Genomic DNA, 14,396 nt, shown 5'->3' on the forward strand with positions numbered 1-14,396 from the left:
CAGCAGAAATTCTCTGCAAATATGAGATTTCCAGAATAGAGCCCTTTCAGTGCCAAAGGTGCTGCCTGGACATCCTGTACCTCTGTGGCCTGACAGGAGCATTTCCAGTATGTCACACATCCCCATTCAACTTTGTCCTGTGGCAGCACGTGGCACAGAGGGAAGGGAATTCCACCAGCAGCACAGCTTGCAGGGGCTTTTGCTTCTCCTCCCAACATTTTGCTTTTTAGACACATTCATGCTCTTGTACACACAGACATTGTAAAATCAGGGTGCCCTGACAAAGGAAGGAATGATGAATCTGACTCCATCTTCTCAGAAGGCTAATTTATTATTTTATTATACTATATTATACTAAAGAATACTAAACTAAAGAATACAGAAAAGATACTGAATGCTAAAAAGATAATAATGAAAACTTGACTCTTTCCAGAGTCCTGACACAGCTTGGCCCCAATTGGCCAATGAGTGAAAACAACTCACAATCAGAAGGCTAATTTATTACTTTATGATACTGTATTATATTAAAGAATACTATATTATTCTAAAGAATACAGAAAGGATATTTACTGAATGCTAAAAAGATAATAATGAAAACTTGTGACTTTCTCCAAAGTCCCAACACAGCTTGGCCCCAATTGGCCAAAGAGTGAAAACAACTCACACCAGAATCCAATCAGAAGGCTGATTTATTACTTTATAATACTATATTATATTAAAGAATACTACACTATACTAAAGAATACAGAAAGGATACTTATACAATGTTAAAAAGATAATGAAAACTCGTTACTCTCTCCAGAGTCCTGACACAGCTTGGCCCCAATTGGCTAGAGAATGAAAACAACTCACAGCAGAATCCAATGGAATAATCACCTGTGGGTAAACAATCTCCAAATACATTCCAAAGGAGCACAACATAGGAGAAGCAAATGAGATAAGAATTGTTTTCCTTTTCTCTGAGGCCTCTCAGATTCCCAGGGGAAAAACCCTGGGTAAAGGGATTTTTTCAGAGAATGTGAATGCCACACACAGGGAAATGGGGTTCCACTGCCTTCTTTAGACCCTGAAATTTTAAATTCTGGAGTGCTGGCTGTGCCCTTCAGCAGATCACAGAACTGATGATTTCATTCCTTCCTTACCATTCCCTGGAAACATTTATCCACACAAACCATGAGGTGATGCTGGCACTAATTACACTGGGAGGAGGAAAGTGTTTAGGGAAATATGAGTACAAAAGTCATCTTGCCATCAATTATTCTCTATGGCCAAAACCCATCCCTGCTCTACCTGTCTGCTCTGCTCTGCCCAAGATCAGCATCCTCAGGGCCAGCAGCACAATGGAGCAATTCCTGGCACTCCCAAAACTCCAGCTGGAATCCAAGTGTCTGGCAGGCTCTGAGAGAACCCAAACCAGCTTGTGGAGCTTTATTGGTGCTGAGATCCTACACTGTGGAGATGCTCTGATGATTTTCATGCAGAAAAAAGTGTCCATTGGGTGCAGAAATATGAAACTTTCATTGGCCACCCTCCCCGGATATCTACTCTTTGGGAACACACCAACCTCAGACTAAAATGTTGAATTTTTATACATTAAAAAGAGGTCAGATGGCTCCAGGACTAATTACTGGCTTTTGCAGTACAAACTGTTCACTCCTATAGACCAATTTCAATGTTTTTTCCCTTCTCCTGCCCATATTAAGCATCTAATTATCCAATGTTGGTTAGGATCATAATTTATTTATCTTTCCTTTGCTGCAAAAGATGTATGCTTGAACCATGAGCAGAGTATGATTTCACTTAACAACTGTGGTTAAGCAACAATCTTCAAGTTAGGTAATTGTTATTCATTCTTTACGGGATGAAATGGGTAAAATGGTCTGAGAAATGTACCCTTTGCTGTGCTCCAAAATCAGAAATATCTCAAAATAAATATCAAAGTCCAAAATCTGGGATGAATTAGGTGATTCATGCTAAATGACCGATCTGGCCAGTTATTGAAAAAAAAATCCCCAGATGGTTATTTTCATTTAAAAAATGGCAGAAAAAGTTCAGGAAGAACTCTGTACACCATAACTGCCTCTGAAAGGTGCTTGCTGTGAGTCTGGATGGTTTTCCAGTGGAAAGCTTCTTTCCTGAGAGGAACACAGCTTTTAGGGAATGCTGGCTTCCCAAAGTGTGTCCAGCTGATATTTTTGTGTGACAGAACCACTCTGGTTCTCAGGTGTCTGGAAAAGGTGAGAATGGAGGTTGTGTGATTCCCAATGAGATTCCCAATTTCTTCTTCTCTCCCTCTGCTCTTTTCCATGCATTCAGAACTGTTCTGCCCTGAAAAAGCAGGGAACAGCAAATGAGAGCCCCATGAGCTCTGCATGAACATAAAGCATCTCTAAAATTGCAGATTTGAGTGTATAATATGAGAGTTTATGGCTGAAAAAATAAGGAAAATGCTTTCTAAAAGACAGACAAGGAAGTGGGGGTGAAATAAATATCTTCCCTCAGTGTGGAGCACTTCAGGACTGAGACTTGCATTCTACTTCAAATAAAGTAAGTATATGGAACATTTTCCTTAAACTAAGTATAAGGAAAATTGGACTTTATTTCTAGAAAATTGTCCTAAATCTATTTTTTTAAACTTATTCCTGGGTGAATATGACAGCTGATCCTTCCTCCTGCAACCAGAGTGTTTGAAAGCCAGAACAGCCACTCCAAACCAATGGTTTGAAATCCAGAAATGCTTGAGCCTTCTGATACATTGGAAGAAAGTTTACTCAGCTGTGAAATGCCCATTAATGAAACTCTGATTGCTTTACTTGGGCAATTTTATTTGTACAAAACTCACAAACCCGGGCAAATCTTCCACTGTGAGAGGAAATAACCAAGTTGAGTTTATTCCCTGATAGAATTCCCCAATTCTACAGCAAAATGAGAGCTTGTATTCACATGGAATTATTCCGGCACAATCATTTAACAGCTCCCAGTAACTCAGCCCACAGTGGCAGTGCCTGGGGATGTTGGGGGACTGGAATCTGGGTGTCTTTCCCTGCCTCAGCTTCACTGAGCGATCCCAGCAGAAATAAAAAAAGAAATAATCCCATTGCCACATGGCTCTCTCCATTTTACCACTCTCACACTCTGAATTTACAGCTCCTCTCATTCCAGATGTGTTTATTTGCATGTGCAGACAAGCCCCAGACTGTGAGGAGCAGCTCCAGCTTCCCTCATGGAAGTTGGTCCTTCCCAGGAATTCTTTCTGGGTGTTAATGGCACTGAAATCCAGAGGCCAAATTCTTGGCTCCACGGTTCCCCTTCTCTGCAGAGAGGCAGTAAAACTGATCCAAAAAGCCAGCTGAACCTTTTCTCTGGCACAGGGGGAAGGATCATCAGGACCAGGCTATTTCCACTGGAAAAATGAGCTTCATTTTGTTCAAGAGACGAATGAGCTGCAATGAAATTTTACAACTCCCATAATAATCCCATTATCAAGATTGTGACAAAAAAAACCCCACCAAAAAACATAAAAACCAAACCAACAAAAAACTGTAAAAGCTTTAAACTTCCAGTAGTTTTATGCTAACCCAGAAGAATTTCAGCCAGCTCTAATTCTGTTTGGTGATGTTCAGCTGGTGTCAAATACAGGTTTGTTTAAACATTATCTTTTACAGCTCTAAATTTGGCTTTTTAACTGGAATTTGAACTTAGACTTCACTGCTAATCCATGGCCAGTGACTGAATTAGTATTTCACAAGTTTGTCTGTGGACTTTCATGTTCTGAAAGTGTCTATTTTTAACCCTGCATTGTGACACCACCAACCCATTACCAAAGAGTCATCTCACACCTGAGCACTAAATAACAGCAACTCTGCCTGGTTTTGCTTTTGCTGCCCTTTGGAACAGGAGGTTTTTAGTGCTTCTTTAAGGCAGCCCAGGTGATTTACTGCCATTATTCTTCATTGCTGGGAAGCTGTGGCAGGACAGAAGAGCAGAACATCGAGAGTGACCCAGCAGATCAAAGCTGGGGGTGCCCATGCCAGGTGTCAAAGCTGAGTTTTAGTTTGGTGACATCACAGTTGGGTCAAATCAGGGATTTTTAATACATTTGGTGCTACCTTAGAGGTGATGAGTGTGAGATCTTTTATCTCTTCCAGGGGCCTTATAGATAATTTAATTCCCAACCCCTGGGACACTTTCCACTGTGCCAGGCTGTTCCAAGCCCCAATGTCCAACCTGGCTTTGGACATTCCAGGGATCCAGGGGCAGCCACAGCTGCTCTGGGAATTCTATTCCAGGGCCTCACTATCAGTTTGTTGAACTTCCTTTGTATTTTTTTAGTTAATTGGTGACTGGAGCCACTGCATTGCTCAGATGGATCCTCTCTGAGGCTGGACAACATCTGAGGATAAAATTGGATGTCCAGTTTGAGAAGAGCAAGCTCAGCAACTTTCCTTCTACCAGCCAGCCATAAAAATGTGTGATCCTGTCCCTCACCATCCTAACTTGTGCCAGAGAGCTTTCTTGGGAATATTGTGTTCACAGTTAGGCTTAGGGAACAGACAGCAGGGCAAGAAGATGTTCATTTATATCTTTTCTGATGAAGCTTCATCCAAAATAGTTTCAATTTTCAGGCAGCTACTGAGAGGTTTGAGGGGGTGATGGAACAACATTCTCCAAGGATTTAAACTACAAACAAACAGGAGGGCTGGCACTGAGTGGAAATGTTCTAAATGTGAGGAGAGCAGCTCCAAACGTGGGCTTGGGTTACAGAAATAGAGTGTTTGCTGCTGGGGATGCATTTCCAGTCCCAGCCCTGGGTCACTACGTGTCACCACAATGCATGTGTGAGTACAGGGGGATCTGTGACTAATTCAGCTGCTGGCAAAACACAAAGTACCCCAGACATCATCCAGAGTCCCTGGAAGTCAAGGCCCCTTTCCATGGACTTCAAGGGACTCTGGATCCATGCTGGAGTGATGGTGAGCCAAGCTCACTGCTGGAACAAACGATGGAAGCCAAAGGAGCTCCATTGCTTGTGCCAGCAGTGAATCTGGTCTATAAACTTTATTCTGCAGCAATCAGAGACTGCATAATTCATTCAGTGGCTTGTAAGTAATTAAATTTTCATGGCCATCAGTGTATCAGCCATGTTATGGGCCCAATTATGTTCTGACTGTATGAAATAGTTCTTGCCCACAATCATTTATTTAAATGCTTAAAAAAAACCCGGCTCTTTCTTGCTGCTGTTGTTGAAGCCGTTATGGTTTGCTCCCTCTCCTTATCTAAAATGCCATTTAATCTCTGAAGCCTTCCTGTTCACACAGTGGCAAGGTAATAAAATTGAATGTATGATTATGAGCCTGATTTTCATTTATCCAGAGTGTTGGTGGAGGAGAAATGGGACCACGTGACTTGTAAAAGAGCAGGGTGGAAATAGCTCTGGACATTCCTGGTCCTTGTAAATGTAGCAGCAATTCTGAGCTGGCTCAATGCTCATTTGCAGTTCAGGCATCTGAATTCAGAGGGGACCTCCAAAAAACTGCATTTTGCTTTCCATTTTCTTGGTGATAGATGCAACAAAGTCGTGGAGACTGTAAGGGCAACATTTATGATCATAAGACCACACAGGCAAAAATAATAAATGGGAGAGCATTATGGAGGAGGGCCTGGTATTTCTTCCCCTTTCTGTTATTTTATTTAAGTCCAAAGGCTGATTGCTTGTTTTATTGGATTTTTTTTTCATATTAGCATCCCAACAAATGACCATCATCTGTGGATTGTGGTGGATCAAATGCTCCAAGGACTTCCATCTCTTTTTTGGCCAGCTGAACAAAAAGCCTTAATCCAGATAACAGATGTCAAGTAGAGTATAGCTTTTTATGAACACATAAAATATATATGAAAATAATTTACTTTACATTTTGGCAAGAGCAGGCAGTGAATGTAATCAGGGCCCCAAGAGCACTTGCAAACCTTATGGTAATGTGTGTCTGGGCAGGAGGAATTCTGTGGTAGTGCAGAAAAATGGAAGCGAAGGAATATTGCACCATTTCATTCTAGTTTTATATAAACACCACCAACTAGGAGGAAAAACCCTGTTAAAAACACTTATTGAACCTCTTTTCTTCTGTAAACAAGTTCTTTCTAAATTCTGTAAATAAAGATATCTTCCCCAAAATGTTCTAACAGAATTTTTAAAGCAGAGCACTTGTAATTTTGTGTTAAGGTTGGACGCCTAGCAATACAATTTTTTTTGAGATTTTTCCCCTCTTAGGCAATAGCCACCCCATAAATGGTTAATGTGGCACTTGGCACGTGAGGGATCTGTGGTGGAGGAAGGAACAAGGTAGTGATGGGTGGAAATCTCTGATAACCCCAATAAAATTCTGTCCTGATTTCTCTTTCGTAAGCACCATCATCAGCAAGCTGGTAACAATTTACCAGGTGTATCAGGAGCCAAGATAGAGTGATTAGGTTTAATTAATACACAGGGGCTTATCAGAAATAAATGATTCAGCCTTGAAATTTCTCATTCATGTCTTTGTGGAGGGGAAGGCACAAACTCCAGCATCATTTCCTCTCTTCCCATTGTTTGCACAATCTGAGGGTGTTCTGAGTACTGCACTGCCTGGAACTGAGCTTGCTGCAACTCCAGGGTGATAAACCCTTCTCTCTCCAAAATGAAAATGCTTTCAGGCTGTTGAGAGCCTTCACAATTGCATTTGTGGTAATGTCAGTGTTTCCCAGAAAGGTTTTAGACTGGGGAGATTCACAGTGCAGGATAAAATCACATTTCTGTCATGCATGAGGTAGGGACCTACATGGACAGCCACAGACAGGTTTGGTGGGATGGTCACTCCTTCAGGAGCACAAAACATGGGGAAAAAAAAGTGTGGGATGGTTCAGACTTGATACTGGGTTTGATTTAAGTCTTGCTAATGAAGGTAGAAGTCTCCCTGATTTTAGGCTGGAGAAGAGTACTGACATAATCCTCATATCCCAGAATGTTTGGGGTTGGAAGGAGCCTTGAAGACAATCTAGTTCCCGTGGGAAATAGTAAAAGTGAGAAGATTTTTTGAAAGCTGAGAAAATAGGCCTCAGGAACAGAAAGAACAGAAAACTTAGAACTAGTTGTAGCTGTAAAGTTTGAAAGTAAAAAAAGTTATACAAAGACATTAAACAATAACTTGAGTCTTAGGCTTAGCTAAGATAGGCTTTAAGAGTGCAAGAAAACATACTTCATAAGATAGTACAAGGTTTTAAGCTTAATAATGAAGTATTATGTATTGTTAACAGGAAAAAGACAAGCAAGCTTTGTGTGAAACAAATGTACATGTACTTTTAGTAATTAGCTAAAACAATCATCTGTGAGCTCCAGCAACACACTATTAGCCAGGAAGTTTTTAAAGTACTCTGTAACAAAAAAATCCTTAGTTGCCACTAGCTAGATGTGAGCTTTACCATCTTCCTATGATCTCAACCATGTCATGAAGCTGATGCTACAAATGAAGCTCAAAGACGGGACCCCAGCATTCCCTGACTGAAATAACCACACCAACACAGCTCCTACTCCCTGAAACAGGTAGGGACAGCTTCCAGATTGCTCAGGGAAACATCCCAGCTGGCCTTGGACACTTCCAGGAGTGTCTGCCTGCACTTTCTGCTGGCTGATGTCCCATGGGGGATTCCAGCCCTACAAACACATTTGGTGAAGGGCTCAGGTACCCTGTGGCCTCAGCTCTCTCCACAGAGAGCAGCAGGCACAACTTTCACAAGGATTTCTCCTGGGAAAGGCAGTGAGAAACCTCAGAGGAGAAGAAGAGAAAACAATTCTTTTCTCTACTCCTTGCTCCTGTTGTTAGGCACATGTGGAATGTGTTATGGGGATTGTTTACCCAGAATGATTTGTTAATTGGATTCTGCTGATGGTCGATTGGCCAATTGGGTTATGGGTTTTTCTTTAGTGTCTTTTTAGTATGTAATTTAGCATAGTATTAGTGTAATTTAGAATAGCTTAATAAAGCAATTGTTCAGCCTCCTGAATCATGGAGTCAGAGCCCATCATTCCCTGGCTGAGGGTGCCCTGCATCAATAGTGCTTCACCACATTCCACATCCTCCTCAAGAGGGGAGGAGGAGGGACAGGCACTGATTTCTCCTCTGTGTGACCAGGACCTGAGGGAGAGGCTGGAGCTGTGTCTGGGGAGGTTTAGGTTGGTTTTTAGGGAAAGGTGCTTTCCCAGAGGGTGCTGGCACTGCCCAGGCTGCCCAGGGAATGGGCACAGCCCTGAGACTGCCACAGCTCCTTTGGCAAGCGCTGCCAGGGATGCCCAGGCTGGGATTTTGGGGGATCTGGGCAGGGCTGGGGTGGGACTGGGGGATCCCTGCGGGTCCCTTCCAGCTCAGGACATTCTGTGATTCAGTGAGGGCTCTCCTACCAACCCCCCATTTCACAACCCCATGAAAGCACCAAACACCTCTTTAACCATGATCAATTCTGCACCAGTGTGAATATTTTGCTCCAAGGGCAAGCCTCACATCACCCTAGCTTTGACTCCAGCACTAATTAGTTTTTGGGCTGAATGCAGCCCTCAGAAGCCTTTCTAGCAGTAGATTGATGAGACCAGTGAAGCCTCTGCTCCAGAAAAGCCCCCTGAGCGCAGAGCGGCTTTGGGAAATATTTTTCATGCCTTTGACAAGTCAGCTGGAATTTCCAATCTGCAGCTTCCTCACAGCTGCAGACACCCCTCCGAAATGGGTCTGTCTTGAGGTATTTATAACGTGTCTGTCACCAGGGGAGCCCAGCACCACATGGAAAAGCAGCACCCAGATTTGCAGCTGATGCAGCTTGTCATCCTTTTGTCTCTCTCTCCAGGTTCTGTGTCGCAGACATCTTTTATGAAAAATCCTTTCTTTAGGATTTTTCCTCCTGAGAAGCTGGGAAGCCTCAGGAACAAAATGTAAACAATGGTTATCTGCTGCTGTAGAATGCAACAGGTGCATCTGTGATTGGCCCATGTTGGTTGTTTCTAATTAATGGCCAATCACAGCCCAGCTGTGACAGAGAGCCGAGCCACAAACCTTTGTTATCATTCTTTCCTATTCTATTCTTAGCTAGCCTTCTGAGGAAATCCTTTCTTCTATTCTTTTAGTATAGTTTTAATGTAATATATATCATAAAATGATAAATTAGCCTTCTGAAACATGGAGTCAGATCCTTGTCTCTTCCCTTATCCAAGAACCCCTGTGAACACTGTCACAGTTTTGCACTCTTCTAACAACAAAAAGCTTGTTACAAAGGTTTTCCCCTCCAAAATTTTCTCTGTGGGAACAGTGGGCAAGCCTGGTGTCTGCCTCCCTGCAGAGCAGCATCCCCTCCACAGAGTAAAGGGTTTTACAGCTTTGATTTTTCAGTTCAGGAGTTGGGGTGGCTTTGGATGCCACAGTGAGCAGGCACATTTAGCTCTCCAGACTCTTTCCAAATGAACTTTCAGTGTCTGAATCTACCAGTCTTTGTAGGTGAGCACTTTGAAAGGATCACGGGCCAGTGCAGAGCATTGCCCTTTGTCCTGCAAAGCCATGAACTGCTTTCCCCTCTCATCTCCTTTCTGACCAAAGGTACTTCAACCTGAACTAACTCTCTAACAGCCTCATCAGCCATTTCCTTTCCATTTTGATTGCAGTTTTCATCCCTTCCTTGTGTTCTGCCCAATATTTACTTGGAGAAGAGTAATCTTATCTGAAAGATGGGGTTTCTGCTCTTCAGAGTAAATATGCAGCTTGGACTGCAGGTAAATTACCTGTAAAAGAGCTGATAAAAGGAAATCACTCCCAAGCAGTTCTGGTCTGATCCAGATCTGAGGGCAGGTAAAGACCTGGGAATCCAGAAAGCAGCCAAGGAATTTGAACATTTGTGCTGTTTAATTGGAATATATGTCTGGGCAAAGTCACCCAGGGCTTCCCAAACCAACCCCGCCACTTGGTTTTGTATGCACTTGCACGTCTGAGGTCCGACAGTTTTGCAAAATATAGTCAGAAAAAAATCAAGGAGCATTTAGGTTACAAATAATAATAATAATTTTAAAAATTATTTTAAAAGAGCTGAGAATTCATGGTAAAAGAGGCATTCCTGGTCAATCAGCCCACCTGGAAGGGCTCAGCCACAGGGATTTGCTGAGCTCCAGTAGCTGGGGGAAGCCTTTAGAGTGAGCTCTGAGCAGGGCTGAGTTTTCACACAATGGGGACACTTTGCTCCACTTAAAATGTTCACAGGGCAAACTCCCCCAGGAGAGAGACAATCCAAAGGATGGAAACATCAGGCAGAAATTCCTGGCATTCCCTTTTTGTTTTCCTCCCTAAAGGTTTCAAACCTGAAGAAATCAGAACCTTCAGGGGTTCCCAGCACAGCCCCTCTGGTTTCCCCTTCCAGCTCTGCCTGATTTGCTGAACCCTGCCCTTAGGGAATGTCACAGACACAGATTCCACCACTGATTTCCCATTTTTTCCCTGGAGAGCAGCCTCGAGGACTTCCAAGGTATTGCCCACAAAGCCAAACTATTGCTTCCACTCCTCTGGCCCTCCAGAGCCCCCTCATTGTGTGCCTGCCCTGCCCACACTGCTGCTCCACAGAGACTCTCACAGACCATGGAAAATTCCAAAATTTGCCTGTAGAATTCCTGCGTGCTCCGAGCGGGGGAAGGGGCTGGGTCTGCATCCAGATTGAGTTTAGATTTGGTTTGTGGCTCAAAGCTGACCTGGGACTGGAGTTCATGGTCATAATTGAGGAGTGGAAAACTCCTCAGGATCTGCCTGATGGGGGCTCTTAGTGAAAGAGCTGCCCTCATCAGATTTGGGGTGCATGGGAAGCAGGGCAGGACATGGAGCATCCCCTCAACATCCATTGGTTCCCATGGGATGACCAGAAGAGTTTGCATTGAGCCCTAAAAACAGTTTGTGTGAGGCTTCTGATTTTCTAATTATGCTGAACAGGATCCACTGAGTTGTTTGCTTGTGGGGAGCAAATCCCTGGATGTTTAACAGTTTTTGTGACTTTTTGCCTCTTTGTGATACCTAAACCATGCCCTGGGCTGGGATTTGTCCCAGCCTAGCTGGGGGAAACTGATCTCCCACTGCTACACACTCTAAAAGAAGAAGAGGAGGTCTTCAAAACTAATGAGGGTGGCATCTCTCAGTTTAGAGAAGAAACTCTTTTTGGCAAGAACAACACAACCTGTCCCCAGGCCAGTAGGGTGAGATGAAATCTGCCTCAGGTCCTCCTGACTGATGTTCTCCAGCCCTGCAAGAAACAAATCTGTTTCTCTTTTTATCAGTGCAGCACACACAGCACCAGTTTTCCATTCATGCCATTGTTAATCCACAAGGGAAAGAAGCCAAACCTTTCACTTTTCCACTGTTGTTAAAGCACAACCATTTTATTTGGAGTCTCAGAACATAATTGTTTAGAGTCTTAAGTAAGATCCCTGTGCTGCCAAAGATATCCATTCAGAAACCACAAATCAGCCCGCTGAAGTTCTTAGGGCTGGCATAAACATCATGAGACCTTAAACAAAACAAAAACAATTTTTTTTCTTTCTTTCTTTCTTTCTTTCTTTCTTTCTTTCTTTCTTTCTTTCTTTCTTTCTTTCTTTCTTTCTTTCTTTCTTTCTTTCTTTCTTTCTTTCTTTTCTTTTCTTTTTCTTTTCTTTTCTTTTCTTTTCTTTTCTTTTCTTTTCTTTTCTTTTCTTTTCTTTTCTTTCTTCTCTCTATTTCCTTCCTTCTTTCTTTCTCTTTTCCTCTCTCTTACTCTGCCTTTCTCCTCTTTCCCTCTCATTCTCCACCTCTCTTCCTTCCTCCAGGAACAATATTCCAAAGCTTTTCTCAGGACCATTAAAAGCAGAAAAACTTGGTTTTCAGTGGGAAGTGAGACTCAGCTATGACCACCTGACTCTGGGACATGAAGTTTTCAAAAAAATCCAAACATTAGTGAGACTTTTAGTGCCATTACAAGAACCTGCCACACTTACCTGCCATGAGGGCTCCACAAAACCTAGAGAACAAACAAAATTCAGCTGCATGCCATTTATTTAATTTCTTTTTTAGTCCTATCTGGTGACAGCAATTTCATAGCTACTTTCATTACCATTAATTGTCTATTTTAAAGTAAAACCAACGGATTGTGGACAAACTCAGGATACTCCTACACTGAGAGGCAACCATTAAGTCTTAAAGGATGAGATGAACAAAGGGAGGAGGAAATGAGAGATTCCCTCTCCCTCCCCATCCCAGCAGAGGAGATGGAGAGGCTTTCCCACGCTGTCTCAGGAAGTCTGTGGCAGAGCTCAGAACTGTTGGTGCCTATTTCCAGGCAGGTTTGCCTTATTTGCAAATCCTTCCTATCAACCCAAAGCCCAAGAAATGATTTCAGCAACCTGAGGTGACCCAACACCACGTGAGCCATGTCAGGCCATGCTCTGCCCCCCTGATGCCTCAGGTTTGAGCTTTTCTATTTTTCAGATTCTGTGCTGCTTTAGTGTGTGGCTCTGGGTTCACATTCAGGGATGGTGAGCTCTGTGCACAGAGCAGGGAGACAAAACAATTCCTGCTCCAGCTGGGGACTGTGGTATTTTCTGGGTCCCCCATCATTGGGAGAAATGCTGAATCGAACTCCCTGTTCTCAGAAGGCTAATTTATTATTTTATGATATGATATGATATGATATGATATGATATGATATGATATATTATAGAATGCTATGCTAAACTATACTAAAGAATAGAGAAAGGATACAGACAGAAGGATAAAAGATAATAATGAAAACTCATTACTCTCTCCAGAGTCCTGACACAGCTTGGCACTGATTGGCCAATAAGTAAAAACAATTCACTTGTTGGATAAACAATCTCCAACCACATTCCAAAGCAGCAAAACACAGGAGAAGCAAATCAGATAATTACTGTTTTCCTTTTTCTTTGAGGCTTCTCAGCTTCCCAGGAGAAAAATCCTGGGCAAAGAGATTTTTCAGAAAATACGATGCTGACAGGGGACCAAGGACAAATGACCCAACTCTCAGCCCAGGAGCACAAACCCCGTGGGCTGGAGAGAGAAAAACAAGCAGGGTGGGACTGCCTGGGCTAAAGCTGGAATGGGACAATGAACTGCAAGGTGCAAATGGAGCAGAACTGATCCAAGGGACAGAGCCCGTGCCCGGCCGTGCATTTTGGGGCCATTTTGGTTCATCTTGGGTGCAGCCCTGGCTGGGCTCTGGTGCTGCCCAAGGCGCATACATGGAGGAGATGCTGTGAATAAATCCCTGCTTTATTCTGTAGCTCTGTCCAGCCTCTGCTCTGGGACAGGTTCACAAGGCATCACCCCAGTGCAGGGGTGCTCAGGATCCCTGCTGGGACAAGGTCAGGGTCCCTTTTGGGTGTCCCTGGGTGCTGAAGGGCAGCATAGCCCCTGACACGTCACCTGAGACCTGAGGGTGACCTCAGGACTTGTCCTAACCCCGATGGGACAGCACAGCCAGTGCTGATGTGACGTGAGCTCAGTCACCCCCAACCTCCCAAGGGCTCCCCTGAGTCCATGGCCAGCCTCAGGTGGCTCCTTTTGGCCCAAGAGGAAAGGAAACTTGAAGGGCTTTGCTTACTGTAGCATGAAGGGAACAAAGGAGCAAAGTACACTGCTCTTGGAAGTCAATAAAGTACAAAGAAATATCCCAGACCTAGCAGGAATATCACTTCATTAAATTAAATAAAAATCAGTGTGCTGATCAACTTCCTGAATTTTAAAGTACTTGTTTGATTATCAGCCCTGAGCTGCTTTCCACATACCTGGAAAACTATCTAATGCAAATAAACTTTATGACTCCCAGCTATATATTATTAGGCAATGAACATAATGACTTTATGAAGGTTATTTGGAGTAACTGTATAAACTGTATAGACTGTATCTGGGTCCTGGGATAGGTATTGCATGTTTTAATTTAAATTATTCTGGGGAAAACTGCGGTGGTGTTACAGGGGTCCCAGGATGAGGGAAGAGATGAGAATCTTGATTCGATGTTTCAGAAGGCTGGTTTATTATTTTATTATATATGTTATATTAAAAGAAAATTATATACTAAGACTATACTGAAAGAATAGAAGAAAAGATTTCATCAGAAGGCTTGAAAGGAATAGAAAGGATTGGAATGATAACAAAATCTTGTGGCTGATCAGAGAGTCTGAGACAGCTGGACTGTGATTGGCCATTAATTAAAAACAACCACATGAGACCAATCACAGATCCACCTGTTGCATTCCACAGCAGCAGATAACCATTGTTTACATTTCATTTTTGAGGCCTCTCAGCTTCTCAGGAGAAGATCCTAACAAAAGAATTTTTCATAAAATGTGTCTGTGACAG

This window comes from Zonotrichia leucophrys, chromosome 1 (genome assembly GCF_028769735.1).
Source record: "Zonotrichia leucophrys gambelii isolate GWCS_2022_RI chromosome 1, RI_Zleu_2.0, whole genome shotgun sequence".
NCBI lineage: Eukaryota > Metazoa > Chordata > Aves > Passeriformes > Passerellidae > Zonotrichia > Zonotrichia leucophrys.